Source organism: Dendropsophus ebraccatus, chromosome 11 (assembly GCF_027789765.1).
Source record: "Dendropsophus ebraccatus isolate aDenEbr1 chromosome 11, aDenEbr1.pat, whole genome shotgun sequence".
Classification (NCBI taxonomy): Eukaryota; Metazoa; Chordata; class Amphibia; order Anura; family Hylidae; genus Dendropsophus; species Dendropsophus ebraccatus.
In genome coordinates this window covers 92,261,535-92,280,116 of record NC_091464.1, presented here as the reverse complement: position 1 = coordinate 92,280,116, position 18,582 = coordinate 92,261,535, and positions in this window count along the sequence as shown.

Genomic DNA, 18,582 nt, shown 5'->3' with positions numbered 1-18,582 from the left:
CGTTCCCCCGTCGAGCCTCTCTGGTCTGGTCCCGGCTGATGTGCGGCTGCCCGGGGTGTCCCGTCCTGTCCCCGGCAGCGCGCGCATCACAGAGCTCCCCGTGCGCCTGTGCCTGTAACTTCCGGCGCACGGGGAGCTCTCTGATGCGCGCGCTGCCGGGGACAGGACGGGACACCCCGGGCAGCCGCACATCAGCCGGGGGACTAAGGCTGCATTCCCACGTTCCGTGATCCTGACGGATCACGGACGTGGAATGCATGTACTGGAGCCCCCCCGCCTCCGGGAAGTATCTGTAATGAGATGCTGTGAGCGGGGGGGACTGTATTCATAAGCGCCGCGCTGTAGTATCAGCACCGCGCGGCTGATTTAGTACAGCGCGGCGCTTATGAATACAGTCTCCCCCGATCACAGCATCTCATTACAGATACTGCCCGGGGGCGGGGGGGCTCCAGTACATGGTACAGTCAGGGCCGTTTTAATACATTGGTGGGCCCAGTGCACAGCCCTCAAGAGTGGGCCCCCCCTTACCTTTCTGCACATTGTATAATGTACTGAATTTGCCCCCACACTGTATCAAGAGCCCCAATACATACAGTAGTTACCTTATAACACTATTTCCACCATTCAGTGATTACATATTACATAAAAACTGCACTAAACAAACAGAAAGATATCACCATTGATACCATTACATAATACCGCCATACCATGACCCCTATCAGTACAAGCCTATAACAGAGTGAAGTTACATCCAGTGACTCACCGGAGGCGTCTTCTCCGATCAGAGTCTGTCACCTTTTCTTTTTCTCTCCATCCAGCCTGGGCCACCTTGAAGTCTTCTCCTGGCTGTGAATCTTCTCTCCAGAATCTGCCAGACAAATATTTTAGGCTCCAACACATACAGTAGTTAGGTCCCTTATACCCCTATACAGTAGTTACACCCCTCTGTACCCCTACATAGTTACACCCCTCTGTGCCTCCATAGTTTTAAGGTGTCCCTGTAGTATATAGACCCTCATGTGCTCCTCCAGTTATATACAGCCCTCCTGTGCGCTCCCCCATTAGTATATAGCCCCCCTGTGCACTCTCCCCAGTAGTATATAGCCCCCTGTGCTCACCCACAATAGTATATAGCCCCCCTGTGCTCTCCCCCAATAGTATATAGCCCCCCTATGCTCTCCCACAATAGTATATAGCCCCCCTGTGCTCTCCCACAATAGTATATAGCCCCCCTGTGCTCTCCCACAATAGTATATAGCCCCCTGTGCTCTCCCCCAATAGTATATAGCCCCCCTGTGCTCTCCCACAATAGTATATAGCCCCCCTGTGCTCTCCCCCAATAGTATATAGCCCCCCTGTGCTCCCCCTCAATAGTATATAGCCCCCCTGTGCTCTCCATAATATATAGCCCCCTGTGCTCTCCCCCATAGTATATAGACCCCTGTGCTCCCCAATAGTATATAGCTCCCCTGTGCTCCCCAATAGTATATAGCCCCTGTGCTCCCCAATAGTATATAGCTAACCTGTGCTCCCCAATAGTATATAACCCCCTGTGCTCCCCCATAGTATATAGCCCCCTGTGCTCCCCCATAGTATATAGCCCCCTGTGCTCTCCAGTAGTATATAGCCCCCTGTGCTCCCCATAGTATATAGCTCCCCTGTGCTCCCCCATAGTATATAGCTCCCCTGTGCTCCCCCATAGTATATAGCCCCCTGTGCTCCCCCAAAGTATATAGCTCCCCTGTGCTCCCCCATAGTATATAGCTCCCCTGTGCTCCCCAATAGTATATAGCCCCCTGTGCTTCCCAATAGTATATAGCTCCCCTGTGCTCCCCAATAGTATATAGCTCCCCTGTGCTCCCCCATAGTGTATAGCCCCCTGTGCTCCCCCATAGTATATAGCTCCCCTGTGCTCCCCCATAGTATATAGCCCCCTGTGCTCCCCCATAGTATATAGCCCCCTGTGCTCCCCAATAGTATATAGCCCCCCGTTCTCCCCCATAGTGTATAGCCCCCTGTGCTCCCCCATAGTATATAGCTCCCCTGTGCTCCCCCATAGTATATAGCCCCCTGTGCTCCCCCATAGTATATAGCCCCCTGTGCTCCCCCATAGTATATAGCCCCCTGTGCTCCCCAAAGTATATAGCTCCCCTGTGCTCCCCCATAGTATATAGCTCCCCTGTGCTCCCCAATAGTATATAGCCCCCTGTGCTTCCCAATAGTATATAGCTCCCCTGTGCTCCCCAATAGTATATAGCTCCCCTGTGCTCCCCCATAGTATATAGCTCCCCTGTGCTCCCCAATAGTATATAGCCCCCTGTGCTTCCCAATAGTATATAGCTCCCCTGTGCTCCCCAATAGTATATAGCTCCCCTGTGCTCCCCCATAGTGTATAGCCCCCTGTGCTCCCCCATAGTATATAGCCCCCTGTGCTCCCCAATAGTATATAGCCCCCTGTGCTCCCCAATAGTATATAGCCCCCGTTCTCCCCCATAGTATATAGCCCCCTGTGCTCCCCAATAGTATATAGCCCCCGTTCTCCCCCATAGTATATAGCCCCCCTGTGCTCCCCAATAGTATATAGCCCCCGTTCTCCCCCATAGTATATAGCCCCCCTGTGCTCCCCAATAGTATATAGCCCCCGTTCTCCCCCATAGTATATAGCCCCCTGTTCTCCCCCATAGTATATAGCCCCCTGTCCTCCCCCATAGTATATAGCCCCCTGTGCCCCCCCATAGTATATAGCCCCCTGTGCTCCCCCATAGTATATAGCCCCCTGTTCTCCCCCATAGTATATAGCCCCCTGTCCTCCCCCATAGTATATAGCCCCCTGTGCCCCCCCATAGTATATAGCCCCCTGTGCCCCCCCATAGTATATAGCCCCCTGTGCTCCCCAATAGTATATAGCCCCCTGTGCTCCCCCAAAGTATATAGCTCCCCTGTGCTCCCCATAGTATATAGCCCCCTGTCCTCCCCCATAGTATATAGCCCCCTGTGCTCCCCCATAGTGTATATAGCCCCCGTTCTCCCCCATAGTATATAGCCCCCTGTTCTCCCCCATAGTATATAGCCCCCTGTGCTCCCCAATAGTATATAGCTCCCCCTCCCATATAACATTGAAAAAAACAAACACTGTTACTCACCTAGGTCCACGCGTTCCTCTTCTCTTCCCTCCTGTGGCCGCACTTCCTCCGGTCACAAGAGGCTGCACTCCCCTTACCCTTGCGCCGACGCTCCAGTGACGTCGGGCGCTAGAGGGAGAGTGCGGCCTCTTGTGACCGCAGGAAGTGCGGCCACAAGAGTGACTGACAGGGAGGGAGCCAATGGCTCTCTCTCTGTCAGTGTCGCTGCTGCTGCAGCGCTGAAGCGCCGCAGCAGCAGCGGACGGGGGCAGCGGCGGACGGGGGGCCCTGCAGGGGGCGCCATGGAGGGGTAAGTAGATTACCCATCCATGGCGCTCCCCCCTGACAGGCTGGTGGCCGGAGCCCTGTGCGACCGCACTGGTCGCACATAGCAACGGCCGGCCTGCTCGGGGGGGCCCTTTAACCAGTGGGCCCGGTGCACGTGCACCATGTGCCCTCTGGTTAAAGCGGCCCTGGGTACAGTCAGTGGCGGATTATAATGTGGGCGGCCGCCCGAACCGCTCATATTATAATCTGCCACTGAATGCCGCCCCCATGAAGATAGCTGGTGGCGCCGCCTGAGGCAGACGATTCAGGTCGCCTCATCATTGCGGCGCCCTTACTGTAGGCCAGGTAGGGCAATGCTGTGGCCCAATTCTTTTCAGTTGCTGGATTCTAGAAGCTTCTCCCTCACTTTTGTGCCCCCCCCCCCCCGCGTCCCTCTGTACAGTAGGCATACGCTCTCCTTCCAGGCTGTTATGAGGATAGACGTGCCAGCGTGTGCCGGTTCTGCCATCCAGGCTGTTTGAGATTCAGCCAAATATCTTTATTGCCAGAATAGTAAACAGTAAAAAAAAAAAAAACATGTTTAATTACTGAAACCCGAAGCATATTGCGTCTCCTGATTCCGCTCTCATGGCGGCCCAGCAATGGCTTCCAAGCTCCCACATCACAAGTTGTGTGCTGCAAACTTTACATAAATGAAGCCTCCCGTCCCGTCCTTCAATAATTCATGAACTCTTCCTGTTTGTATAGAAGTGCCTGGTGTTAGTTTGTCTTCCCGCCCAGCAATGCGGAACAAAATCGTTGTTGTAGTGCCTGGAAACTGTCAGTAAGCAGGAAAACGGATGTCCATTATTATATACAGCACCTGTCACTTATTATTATGTCTCTGCTTAGTAACCTGAGTGCACAGGGGTGGACAGATCCAAAGACGGCGTAGAGATTATCCAGCCGAACCAAAACATGGCCTCCTCCTTCCAGAAACAGCGCCACCCATTTCCTCAGGTTAGGTGTGGGGTTTTACAGCTCAGTTCCATTGAAGTTAATGGAGCTGAATTGTAATACCACACACAACCTGAGGACAGAGGTGGGGGGGGGCTCGGTTTCTGCAAGAAAGTAGGTGTGCTTTTACTAATCCTGGAAAATATCACAGAACTATCTGTTGGTTGGATGTGATAACTATCCACAAGCACGGAGGCCGACCTCATATAGTATAAGGGATCTACTGCTCTATAATGGAGAGGGGAAGATACCTGCAGCTCCGGAGTATAATACAGGATGTAACTCAGGATCAGTACAGGATCAGTAATGTATGTACACAGAGACCCCACCAGCAGAATAGTGAGTGCAGCTCTGGGGTATAATACAGGATGTAACTCAGGATCAGTACAGGATCAGTAATGTAATGTATGTACACAGTGACTCCACCAGCAGAATAGTGAGTGCTGCTCTGGGGTATAATACAGGATGTAACTCAGGATCAGTAATGTAATGTATGTACACAGTGACCCCACCAGCAGGATAGTGAGTGCAGCTCTGGGGTATAATACAGGATGTAACTCAGGATCAGTAATGTATGTACACAGTGGCCCCACCAGCAGAATAGTGAGTGCAGCTCTGGGGTATAATACAGGATGTAACTCAGGATCAGTACAGGATCAGTAATGTAATGTATGTACACAGTGACCCCACCAGCAGAATAGTGAGTGCAGCTCTGGAGTATAATACAGGATGTAACTCAGGATCAGTAATGTATGTACACAGTGACCCCACCAGCAGTATAGTGACTGCAGCTCTGGGGTATAATACAGGATGGAACTCAGGATCAGTAATGTATTTCTTCTTTGTAACTTGTCTTATAAAATGCAGATCAGGGAATATCCTGTAATCTGTGGCCCATCCCTTAGTGCTGAGATCTCTGTGGAAGTGGAAACAGTCCAGTTTATAGTGATATTTAAGACAAATATACAGTGGTGAGAAAATGATGAAGTAGCGGGGCAATTCTCCCCAGAGACACGTCGCTGCTATGCTATGGTCCCCAGCCTGTCACTTCAAAGCAATAAGACGACTTTCATGTGCAAATATTCTCTGCAAAAGCAATAGGAGCGACGTCCACACAGAGGGGAGATGTCGCCAGGCACTTAGCACTGGGTGTCAGATACGATTAGGGGAATATAAAGACCCCATTGCAGTTGGCAGTCACCTGAAGGGACGAACAGCAGGATAAATAAATGTGCTAATTCCATCTAAACAGAAGCTCACATCTTATTAACTGGTAGGAGATGTATGAGGATCATATCACAGGGGCCGACGTCACACAATGTTCTCTTCTATCCCATACAAGTTCTATCCAAGGATGTTTTAGGGCGTGTAGCCAAATGATTCTATAAAAGGGGAACTCATAAGGGTCTATTTATCTATCTATTATCTATCTATCTATCTATCTATCTATCTATCTATCTATCTATCTATTATCTATCTCCTATATATCTATGTCCTATCTATCTATTTATCTATCTATCTCCTATCTATCTATCTATCTATCTATCTATCTATCTCCTATCTATCTATCTATCTATCTATCTATTTATTATCTATTTTTCTATCTATCTATCTATCTATCTATCTCCTATCTATCTATCTATCTATCTATCTATTATCTATCTATCTATCTATCTATCTATCTATCTATCTATTATCTATCTTTCTATCTCCTATCTATCTATCTATCTATCTATCTATCTATTTATCTATCTATTATCTATCTATCTATCTATCTATCTATCTATCTATTATCTATCTATTATCTATCTATCTTTCTATCTCCTATCTATCTCCTATCTATCTATCTATCTATCTATCTATCTCCTATCTATCTATCTATCTATCTATCTATCTATCTATCTATCTATCTATCTCTATCTATCTATCTATCTATCTATCTATCTATCTATGTATCTATCTATCTATCTATCCTATCTATCTATCTATCTATCTCCTATCTATCTATCTCCTATCTATCTATCTATCTATCTATCTCCTATCTATCTCCTATCTATCTATCTATATCTATCTATCTATCTATCTATCTATCTCCTATCTATCTATCTATCTGTCTCCTATCTATCTATCTATTTATCTATCTATTTATCTATCTATTAATCTCCTATCTATCTATCTCCTATCTATCTATCTATCTATCTATCTATCTATCTGTCTCCTATCTATGTATCTATCTATCTATCTATCTATCTATCTATCTATCTATCTATCTATCTCTATCTATCTATCTATCTATCTATCTATCTATCTATCTATCTATCTCCTCTCTATCTATCTTCTATCTATCTATCTATCTATCATCTATCTATCTATCTATCTATCTATATCCTATCTATCTATCTATATCCTATCTATCTATCTATCTATCTATCTATTATCTATCTATCTATCTATCTATCTATCTTTACAATCACCATCATCTTCAATGATCCTTTAGGTTTCTTCTTCTTCTTCTTCTTCTTCTTCTTTGTTTGTTTTCTTGTTGTTTTGTCTTTTTTGACTATCGATGGTAAAGTCTTCATTTGCAGGTGATTCAATTACTGTGAAGTGACTCCTGAGGGATCTATTGTCTTGCATCATCAGTTACAATGAAGAGTGGGAGCTGTTGAATAGCTGAGGTGCTGAAATACACTCCATCCCACCCTGCATGAAGCAGCAGCTTCTGACTGGGAGACAAGCAGGAACAGTAATACATTACATTCTACACCACTAGTCTCTGCTCCTTTCCTAATGCAATATTCATGTCCAAGTGATTTATGGAGGTAGCAGAGCAGACTTTGCCATGCTTTGGGGTAGCACCATTAGTGCATTGTCAGGACTCACTAACACAACACCTAACCACACATAATATTCCCATAGGACAACCCCAGCTCTGCTACATCTATGGTGAGACATACAATGACGTGTAAGCTCGTCCTATGCTATTTTAGGACACATGTTGGGCCTCTCATCCTAAAACCCATCACTCTGGCTGATGACTTGATAGGCCGGGCGCACACTTGGCTACACAGGGCGAAAGAGCACACGCACGTCATTGCAAATGGTTGAACCGAGAACCGCTGCAAGGTCCCTATGGGAAGTAATGCAAAGAAGGCAGCAATTATATGGAATCATTCTGTTGAAACAGAGAACAGCAATAAAGGTAATTTGGAGATGCTGTATACACTGGAATAAATCAGCACTTAAAGGACTGGGTCAAGAGAAGTAACATTCTCCTGTCATCTCTTCATATTTGCACTCAAGGACCCAGAGTTCTAAGTAGAGTAGAGAAGAGCATGTAATAGAACATGAATGTTAACTCTTAAAGGGAAGAATACAGCAATGCCTGACACTGCTGATCACAACAAGATTCCATGACTCCTATTGTCTGTTAACATTTTTCCACCTGAGAAGACCACACCCTAATTGTATGTTCTTCTTATATGGACCCTCAAACACCATGTCACGTATATGGGCAGGTTTTTTTTTTTGTATTAGCACTCTTGAAATTGCAAACTCTCTTTTATGTAAAAGATATTATGGAGCTTTATACAGATGTATCCATCCTCACCTTTCCTTTAGTAAAGGACTCTAATTTATCATTATACAAATTTAATATCAAATTGTAACTTTTTACCAAAGCAATCAATATAAGCTGCAATTCCCATCACAACCACTGGGAGTCGAAACAGAGACATTTACAGCATAAACATCTCCCAAGTGAGTTTTGTAAAATCAGGGGTTTTTCCCAAGCTAATCAAGTTGTGACAGATGTATTGGGATATATTGAGCCACAAGAAAAAGATAAGGAAAGACACATGCAAGAAAACACAGGATATTACCTTTACATCCAGCCATAGAAGCTCACAGCAATGATAAAGATGATGGACCTTTTAGCAGCTTCTTGAAGGGGAACTCCATGGAATTATTTTATTTCAAATCAACTGGTGCTAGAAAGTTATACAGATGTGCAATTTACTTCTATTTAAAAATCCCCAGTCTTCCAGCTGCTGTATGTCCTGCAGGAAGTGGTGCATTCTCTCCAGTGTGACACAGTGCTCTCTGCTGCCACCTCTGTTCATATCAGGAACTGTCCAGAGCAGGAGAGGTTTTCTATGGGGATTTGCTGCTGCTCTGGACAGTTCCTGACATGGACAGAGGTGGCAGCAGAGAGCACTGTGTCAGACTGGAAATAATACACCACTTCTTCTAGGACATACAGCAGCTGATAAGTACTGGAAGACTGGAGATTTTTAAATAGAAGTAAATTACAAATCTATATAACTTTCTGATACCACTTGATTTGAAAGGGGGGGGGGGGGGAGTCGCAGTACCCCTTTAAAACCAACAGTCTCCAAACACAGCTTGAAGCCTTGGACCCTTCATATCATGGCTAACTATCTGTGGAGACCACATCACACATGAACCTTTAAACCAACCAGGACCTGTTCTTATATCAGCCACATAGGGAGTAGCGCTGTTGCTTATAGCAGTTGTAAGCTGACTGTTCTATGGGAGATAGTATAGAGCCCCATATCTTAGAGCCTCAGCCTGGGGTACTGGCACTGACCGGGGGTCTACAGCTCTGGGACTGGGTCCAGATTCAGCCACTTGCTGTAATGCACTTGGTTCCACAGCATTTTCTATCAGCAGAAGTACAGATGACCCCTGAGAAAGTCAAAATCTCTATTTATTTTCCTGGGGGGGTGAAATTTACATGAATGGCTGCCACCTGGCTGAGGCCTGCTATTTGTTATTGGTGATAAGTGTGGACAGTAGCTATTACTTCCTCTTGAGCTGTTAAATGTACTGCGAGGAGACAGCTAGATTTATGGAAGATGCATTATTCAACATCCCGCTCCTCAGATCAGATGGCGTTGACTTTACGGGAACTTTCCCCCGTCTTTGTTTCTTCTTTATTCGGTATATTCTTCTAGACTGTAGAACGTCCTAATCCGAGGCAAAATTTTATTCTCAATGTTTTCCTATAAGAACAAGGCAAAAAAAAAAAAAAAAACTAGCTCAGGACTGGGACAAAGGGTAAGAAGTGTAGCGCCAGAGTAACTGAAAGGAGAGCGCCTGGTAAGATTAAGCACAGAACCGAGACACTGTGTTTTGCATTTACAGAGACAGTCTAGACAGCTCCTCTTTGTTAGGGGGGTGGGGGGGCTTCGGACAACCTCTTTATATTAGGACTAGGGCTACATGGCAGTGTGACCCACTGCATGACTTTCCCACTCATGTTAGTGAATAGGGTTGCAAGTGTTCACAAGACTTGAAGGGATTTCTTGGAACTTCAGGGTTGCAAATGTGATCTCTGAGTCACAACGTGACCCCATTCACTTGCATCAGTGGGATGAGTGAGATCATGCAATCAGGCATCAAGACACGGTTGTTTCTGTTCACACCACAATAAAATCACCATGTAGCCCCAGCCTATTAAGTTGATCACAGAATACCCCCTACAGGGAGCCCTAGTGATCAATAGAGACAAAGAAACTTTGGAGTAATTGTTTAATTCCCCTACAGTGCCACCACAGGAAAAATTAGGTATTACATGTTATCATCAACATTAAAGGGGTTATCCAACATTAAAGGGGTTAGCACAGATACTTTCTTGCAAAAACAGCACCACCCCTGTCCTCAGGTTGTGGGAGGTATTACAATTCAGCTTCATTCACTTCAACGGAACTGAGCGCTAAAACCCAGCACCCAAACTGAGGACAAGAGGGTTAGTCGGTTATGACTGGTGGAAGACAGAGGTAAGATGTCAGGATCAAGCTGAATCTTTGCTAAGATAAAAAGCAGCAGATAGATCTTTGTTCTCCAGTAAACCCTAATGGAACCTATTTCCTAGATGCTGGAGTATAGGGGAGGGGGGGGGGGTCCCTACATAGCAGCAGCAACAGACAGTCTATAGGACTGGCAGAGACAGCTGAGTATCAGGCTCATCTCTCTACCACAGCCACATAGACAATGAATGAACATGGGTGACCACTACTCCATATAGGCAGGGGGTCAGACAACCCCTTTATATCCATTGTGTATGGAGACCAGATAGTTGACTGGCACTGAACACGTCTCCAGACACAGAGAAGAAGTTGAGTTGACTTAAGAAACTAAGAAGTGGAACATCTGACAAAATGAATAAAAAGAAGATGAGGAGGTTGATTTTCTTGGCCTTTATATGACAGTCCTGTAATAATCCCTCGCTGTCCTATAATCTGCCTGTCATGTCTGATAATACAGGGGGGATGCTGGAAAGAGGAAATGTAATAATTATATAGATTTTCCAAGTTCAGCAAATGACAAAAAGTTGATTTCTGCCATTTGTCTCGAAGGGTTTCAGGCTGTTTTTCACCTGTTTGTTGAAGCATGAAGATCTGACATGGAGACTTTCATGTCTCTCTTTGTAGTCGCGGCCTCGGCCGCCGTTTTCCCGCTCATTTTCCATGGTTTTTCAGAACTACAATGACTATGATAATTCTTAAAGTTCAGACTCTTTGGTGAGAGGATAATTTATGGAAATTATAGGGTTTCTTTGTCTTTTGCGCTAATTACGCTCGGAATGACTTTGTAAATACTGTCCGGTCTAGTTAAGAAATCTGCTAGACGATCCTTTCTAGTGGAACCCCTGACCATGTATTGTCATTCCCAATCGTCACTGCCGGAAGAAGATGATAGGCTTTTCTCCTAATTAATTGTCTTCAAAAAAGACCAAAAGGCCTTAGAACCTTTTTTTTGTGAACAGACTCCACGAGAGTCATTGATCCCGTCACATCTCTATGTACAAGTCACGGCGATGGCCGAGCATACAACCACGGACAATGACAACCTGACTGGGGTTTGGAATGTAACAATAAAAAATTCTAAAAAAAATCACCTTGAAGAACCAAAAAAGCTTCAAAGGGTCAACGTTCTGGTCGATACAGCCAGACACTACAAGAGACTTTTCACTAGTTTTATTATGGTCTAAGTTAAGCTTTAAACTTATGATAACATGGATAAAGGGTTATACCCATCTGGTGATCTTTTGGATCAGCACCCGGTGCCTCACTGCTCACTTACTGGTCTGGAGCAGGGGCGGGCACGATGCCTGAGAGCAATGGTCCGGAACCTAGGAAAGGAGCCGATAACAGTACAGAGACACCAGCTGTATATTCTACAGAAAGTGGTGTATTCTCTTCAGTCTGACACTGTGCTCTCTACTGCCACCTCTGTCCATGTCAGGAACTGTCCAGAACAGAAGAGGTTTTCTTTGGGGATTTGCTGCGGCTCTGGACAGTTCCTGACATGGACAGAGATGGCAGCAGAGAGCACTGTGTCAGACTGGAAAGAATGCACCACTTCCTGCAGGACATACAGCAGCTGATAAGTACTAGAAGACAAGATTTTTAAATAGAAGTAAACTAGAAACCTCTGTCACTTTCTGTCACTAGTTGATTTAAATTTTTTTTTTTTTTTTTGGGGGGGGGGGGGGTGGTGGTGAACCACTCATTTAAAAAGAAAGCAGTTTTGCAAATGCAATGCACTCACCTAACAATCAGCCTCGACAATATGATTGAACATATCTGTCAAAATGTTTGGGTTTGGCAGTGTTATCTGAAACTGATTGCCCTGCGTCTGATTCCCCCGAGCTGCAGAAGTTGGCTGCAGCCCTTGGGTGTCCTGCAAATCATGAATACAGTCTATGGCCTATGGCTGTATTCTTATTTTGCTGGTAGCCCCAGGGTGGCGTCAAACTTCTGCAGCCACGAGGATTCAAACGCCGAGCATTGCTGAACCCAAACATTCATACAGATCCACTTAACACTACAAATCAGTCTAGTGACCAATAGACCAATGTGTATGTGAGATCACAGAAGACAGATCATTGTCTCCCACCGGCCGGTATTAAAAGTTTTAAGTACTGGGACTAAGTGCTTGAAGTTTCCTGCAGTAAGATACAAGTTTTAGAAGCTAAAAGATGTCCGCTGTCCATGGTGCTGAACATATGGTCAATGAACATGAAAGAGAGAATCGAAAGTCTCTGCTGAAGTGCACCCGAAAGTCTCACCGCTTCATCCAGCTCCAATCCCCGCCTGCCATCTTTGATACCATTCACACCATAAGCCGCTGCATATCTTATTGAGATTCCTGTATTTTGTCTTAAAACTGCCGATTTAGCAGCTCCACCTGTCCCAGGAGCCCAGCCAGAAAGCTTTTTATGCCAAGTCTATGGAGAAGCTGTCAGCTCGGCTCACTCAAGGGGGTCCAGCTAAAAGACCACCTGCAGGTTACACATCTACGCCGCTGACGCCACTGTCACTATCTCAGCATTTTCTGGGGAAGCAGAATCTAACTGTGTCTTCAGTTCAAAGGATAAGACTAATGATTATATATAATAAGAATAATTAACAGCAGAAATAAGGGACGGCTCTTCCTCCTCCTGCCTCAGTAATGTGACTACCCCATGTACACTCTGAAAACCATTAAAGGTAAATCTCGAGTCTGTATTCTCCCAAAGTCTTATATTCATAGCATTACATGGTTAAATCTCAACCCCTCCAGAGATTTCCATAATTGTATATTATAATGCAAACAGATATTGAGGGTTTTACTTCAATTCGGGTATTTTAACAATCACTTCCCAATTTACCATTCTCTCAATGGTTGCAGATGAGTCCTTCCTCTATCATACTGATTCACAGCAGACTGATCTCACCACAATAGCCCCTCCCTCCTCCCCATGTGCTATATATTGTATACAGGAAGATTTAGGAAGATGCCTTAGCATGTGCAAGAGGGAGAGTAGAAAAATCTTAGAGAGTCTAATCTGTATCTTCAAGCTTAGCCAGTCTGTCTGATAATGATGATCCACACTGTTCCTGAAAGGTAAATCAAGGCTTCTCTCTCATCATCCACAAAGCTTAAGGCAGCTGCCCCCTGTGTAAATACCAGTGTACCCTCTTCTATATGCCTCAGTGTATTCTCTTACCCTTTCTATAGACTCTCAGTGTAACCCTTTCTTTGCTCATTCGTTTCTTGCCGCTAACCTAGAATCTTGCAAAACCAGAGCATCAATCACCCCTTCTCCCTCCACCTTCCAACTATAGGACTGTATTGTGTAATATATCCCTCCCCCCCCCCAGCTCAGTGACTTGCACTATATCATGCAGTGAGGAGTAGGTGCTGTGCTGTGAGTGATCAGACAAGTAAGGGAAATGGAGCCCTATGTGAGTACTGCTGGCAAGCAGCCCAGCTCTGGTCCTGCCCTATAAAATGGAAGGAATGAGAAATGCCCCGTGAGGGTAACTCTCAACACTGACAGCAGTGACATCACCAGTCACCACCCTGAAGGGTTAATTGGGCAGCTTTTTAAAAATCTTTTGAAATGTTCATACACTCCGTAACCTAGATATCATTGCCTTCCTTTTTGCATGTCATTTTCATCTCTACAACATTTACCCCCGACTAGGGCCACATAGTGACCAGACCTCTCCCTCTCCATAGAGTCCATCAGAAATGGCTTCAGTCAATGGGGATGTTTTTCTTCTTTTTCTATAGCATGAAAGTATTACAGTCCTCCAATGACTTCCAATAAGAACATGTTTAGCAGGAAAATCACTCGACACTCAGGCCCCAATGTAGTTTACTGCTATATTACTTATAGTCCCCATGTAAAATTCATACATTTCATTCTTTGCCGCCTGTGTCTTCCAATTACCGCAGCGAGGAGGCAATTTAATCTCCACTGGATACAATGGGAGCGAGAAGATACGTTCCTGTTGTTCCGTATACAATATAATGTGGATGTGGGGGTCTATATAGAGCAGATCAGGACTTGGCTGTTGCATCGTCTGATAAATATAGATGGAGCGAGAAGCCTCGGAAATGGTGTCTGTGCAGCATAAAGTAAGCAGACCAGGTAGCGTCCTATCCGGAGCCTCATCGAGTCACTTCTCCAGTGAAGACATTCCATTAAAGCTGTTATTATTATAATGATGATTGTCGCTTCTTGTATCTATCAGAGGAATCGCTGTATCCTGTGAATCATATTCCCTGAAGACAAAAATGCAGCCCCCCCCCCCCCTCCTCTTTCCTTGCTCGAAGCAAAAATCTTCTGTGAAATACCTGCATAAAACAAGGGCATCAGTCCCCATTATACGGCAGCCATAAATAGGAGACGGAGATTTAACGGCACCACAAAGACTGATCCGGCAATTAAAACAATGCGGCATATCACACAATTGTTTAGCTGCGAAGTTCAGAAGGAATCGTACAATACAACCCGAAGCTAAAGAGAAGGATTATACACAGAGGCTAAACCCTCCACCCCCGGACATGGAGACACAGAGAGAAGACCAGCTTGTAGTGGGAGAAGACAGCAGTATTATAGTAGTTATATTCCTGTATATAGGAGCAGTATTATAGTAGTTATATTCCTGTATATAGGAGCAGTATTATAGTAGTTATATTCCTGTATATAGGAGCAGTATTATAGTAGTTATATTCCTGTATATAGGGGGCAGTATTATAGTAGTTATATTCTTGTATATAGGAGCAGTATTATAGTAGTTATATCCCTGTATATAGGGGGCAGTATTATAGTAGTTATATTCCTGTATATAGGAGCAGTATTATAGTAGTTATATTCCTGTATATAGGGGCAGTATTATAGTAGTTATATTCCTGTATATAGGGGCAGTATTATAGTAGTTATATCACTGTATATAGGAGCAGTATTATAGTAGTTATATTCCTGTATATAGGAGTAGTATTATAGTAGTTATATTCCTGTATATAGGAGCAGTATTATAGTAGTTATATCCCCGTCTATAGGGGGCAGTATTATAGTAGTTATATTCCTGTATATAGGGGCAGTATTATAGTAGTTATATTCCTGTATATAGGGGCAGTATTATAGTAGTTATATTCTTGTATATAGGAGCAGTATTATAGTAGTTATATTCCTGTATATAGGAGCAGTATTATATTAGTTATATTCTTGAATATAGGAGCAGTATTATAGTAGTTATATCCCTGTATATAGGAGCAGTATTATAGTAGTTATATTCTTATATATAGTAGCAGTATTATAGTAGTTATATTCCTGTATATAGGGGGCAGTATTATAGTAGTTATATTCCTGTATATAGGAGTGGTATTATAGTAGTTATATCCCTGTATATAGGGGCAGTATTATAGTAGTTATATTTTAGCACATAGGGGGCAGTATTATAGCAGTTAAATTCTTATACATAGGGGCAGTATTATAGTTGTAATATTCTTGTTCAGAAGTATAGTAGAAATATGGTACCTCGAGGGTATTATTTATAGTGCTTAAAAAGGCACTATATTGTAATCCGTTTTCTTCTTCCGTTTCTTCTTCTTCCAGCCATTTTTCTGCGCGTAATACAGCCCGAACCGCTTAGCGCACTGACTTTGTTCAAACTGCGTTTCGAAGCCCTCTGCGGTGTGAGGTGTGCTATCATTTTTTCGTTTTGATCGGATTTGTTGTTTTTAAGAAATTTACGTTTAAAGACCCCGAATTTCCCATAGAAAATAATGGAAGATGAAAAATAATGGCCACACTCTAACCGCTGACAGCCAATCACAGCACATATGCAAATAGCTGAAATATAGCAGCCAATAGGAACTCTAAGGTCTCGTCATGCATTGTATCACACCATCCACAGTCACATGTCCACTATTGGCCAATAGAAGATGTAATATATGGAAGGTCCTTAATGGTTTTGTCTCACTGACATGAGTAAGATTGTCATGGTAACCGAGCAATGACCTTTACCATTATAAGTAGCAGAGTTCAATCAGTAGAATAGCAGAGCTGAAGGGACGGTACCCAAGCCGCTCTTAAAGGGACGGTACCCAAGCTGCTCTTAAAGGGACGGTAGCCAAGCCGCCCGCTTTAAGAGCGACCTTGGTCCCTTTAAAAGCGACCTAGGTCCCTTTAAGAGAAAACAGGGTCCCTTTAAGAGCGACCTCGGCCCCTTTAAGAGCGACCTCGGTCCCTTTAAAAGCGATCTGGGTCCCTTTAAGAGTGAAATGGGTCCCTTTAAGAGCGACCTGGGTCCCTTTATGAGTTAAATGGGTCCCTTTAAGAGTGAAATGGGTCCCTTTAAGAGCGACCTGGGTCCCTTTATGAGTTAAATGGGTCCCTTTAAGAGCGACCTGGGTCTGTTTAAAAGCGAAATATGTCCTTTTAACAGCGAAATGTCCCTTTATGAGCAAAATGGGTCCCTTTAAGAGCGACCTGGGTCTGTTTAAAAGCGAAATATGTCCTTTTAACAGCGAAATGTCCCTTTATGAGCAAAATGGGTCCCTTTAAGAGCGACCTAGGTCCTTTTAAGAGAGAACAGGGTCCCTTTAAGAGTGAAATGGGTCCCTTTAAGAGCGACCTGGGTCCCTTTAAGAGCGACTTCGGCCCCTTTAAGAGCGACCTCGGTCCCTTTAAAAGCGACCTGGGTCCCTTTTAGAGTGAAATGGGTCCCTTTAAGAGCGACCTGAGTCCCTTTATGAATTAAATGAGTCCCTTTAAGAGTGACCTGGGTCCCTTTAAAAGCGAAATATCTCCCTTTAACAGTGAAATATGTCCCTTTAAGAGCAAAATGGGTCCCTTTAAAAGGGACCTGGGTCCCTGTAAGAGCTAAATGGGTCCCTTTAGGAGCGAAATGGGTCCCTTTAAGTGCGACCTGGGTCCCTTTAAGAGCGACTTGGGTCCATTTAAGTGCGATCTGGGTCCCTTTAAGAGCGACCTGGGTACCTTTAAGAGCGACCTTAGTTCCTTTAAGAGTGAGATATGTCCCTTTAAGAGCGAAATGGGTCCCTTTAAGGGCGACCTGGGTCCCTTAAAGAGCAATATATGTCCCTTTAAGAGCAAAATGGGTCCTTTTAAGAGTTACCTGGGTCCCTTCAAGAGCGACCTGGGTCCCTTTAAAAGTGGCTTGGGTCCATTTAAGAGTGAAATGGGTCCCTTTAAGAGTGAAATTGGTCCCTTTAAGAGCGACTTGGGTCCCCTTAAGAGCGACCTGGGTCCCTTTAAGAGCGAAATGGGTCCCTTTAAGAGCAACCTTGGTCCCTTTAAGAGCGACCTGGGTCCCGTTAAGAGCGAAATGGGTCTCTTTAAGCGCGAACTGTGTCCCTTTAAGAGCGAAATGGGTCCCTTTAAGAGCAACCTTGGTCCCTTTAAGAGCGACCTGGGTCCCTTTAAGAGCGAAATGGGTCTCTTTAAGCGCGAACTGTGTCCCTTTAAGAGCGAAATGGGTCCCTTTAAGAGCGACCTTGGTCCCTTTAAGAGCGACCTGGGTCCCTTTAAGAGCAAAATGGGTCCCTTTAACAGCTAAATGGGTCCCTTTAAGAGCGACCTGGGTCCCTTAAAGAGCGACTTGGGTCCCTTTAAGAGCTAAAAGGGTACCTTTAAGAGCGAAATGGGTCAATTTAAGAGCAACCTGGGTCCCTTTAAAGAGCGGCCTGGGTCCCTTTAAGAGCAGCCTGGTCCCTTTAAGAGCTCTTAAAGGGACCCATGTCGCTGTTAAAGGGATGGGACCAAAGATTAAAGTTTCTCTTAAAAGGAAGTCACTGGTAAAGGGGCGCTCTTTTCATGCACTATGTATTTCCCTGGAAATGCAAATCTAGTTATATTTGTTCATATTGTACTATACTATTCCTTTACAGACAATTATACATCATTCATTACTGATCTCTACATGCTCGGTTTATATAACAGCAGATTATACTGTATTAGATGTCTGGCTCAGGCCTTCTCTGCTCTTTATAATGACTGTCACTACATTTTTCCTGAATACTTATCATTGTCATTCTTTTAGTATGTTAGCCTACAATCTAGATGAATATTTTATTCTTAATAATGTACGGAAGTAGAGCTTGATTTTAATGATCTTGTCTTTTCTGTGTTCGTGATTTTGGAAGAAGGGATGATTGACAGGTCTACACCCGGCCAGGACAGCATCCATTACCATAATATTGTACAGTTTAGATTTAGTCTCTCTACTGCATATGCCTCTGGCTATTGCACCACCGTACAGGGATAACTAAGAGGGTGTCAGTACTGAAATAGCATCTCTTTTCCTCCAGCTGTATGTCAGAATTTCTATTTATTATATTGGAAAACAATACA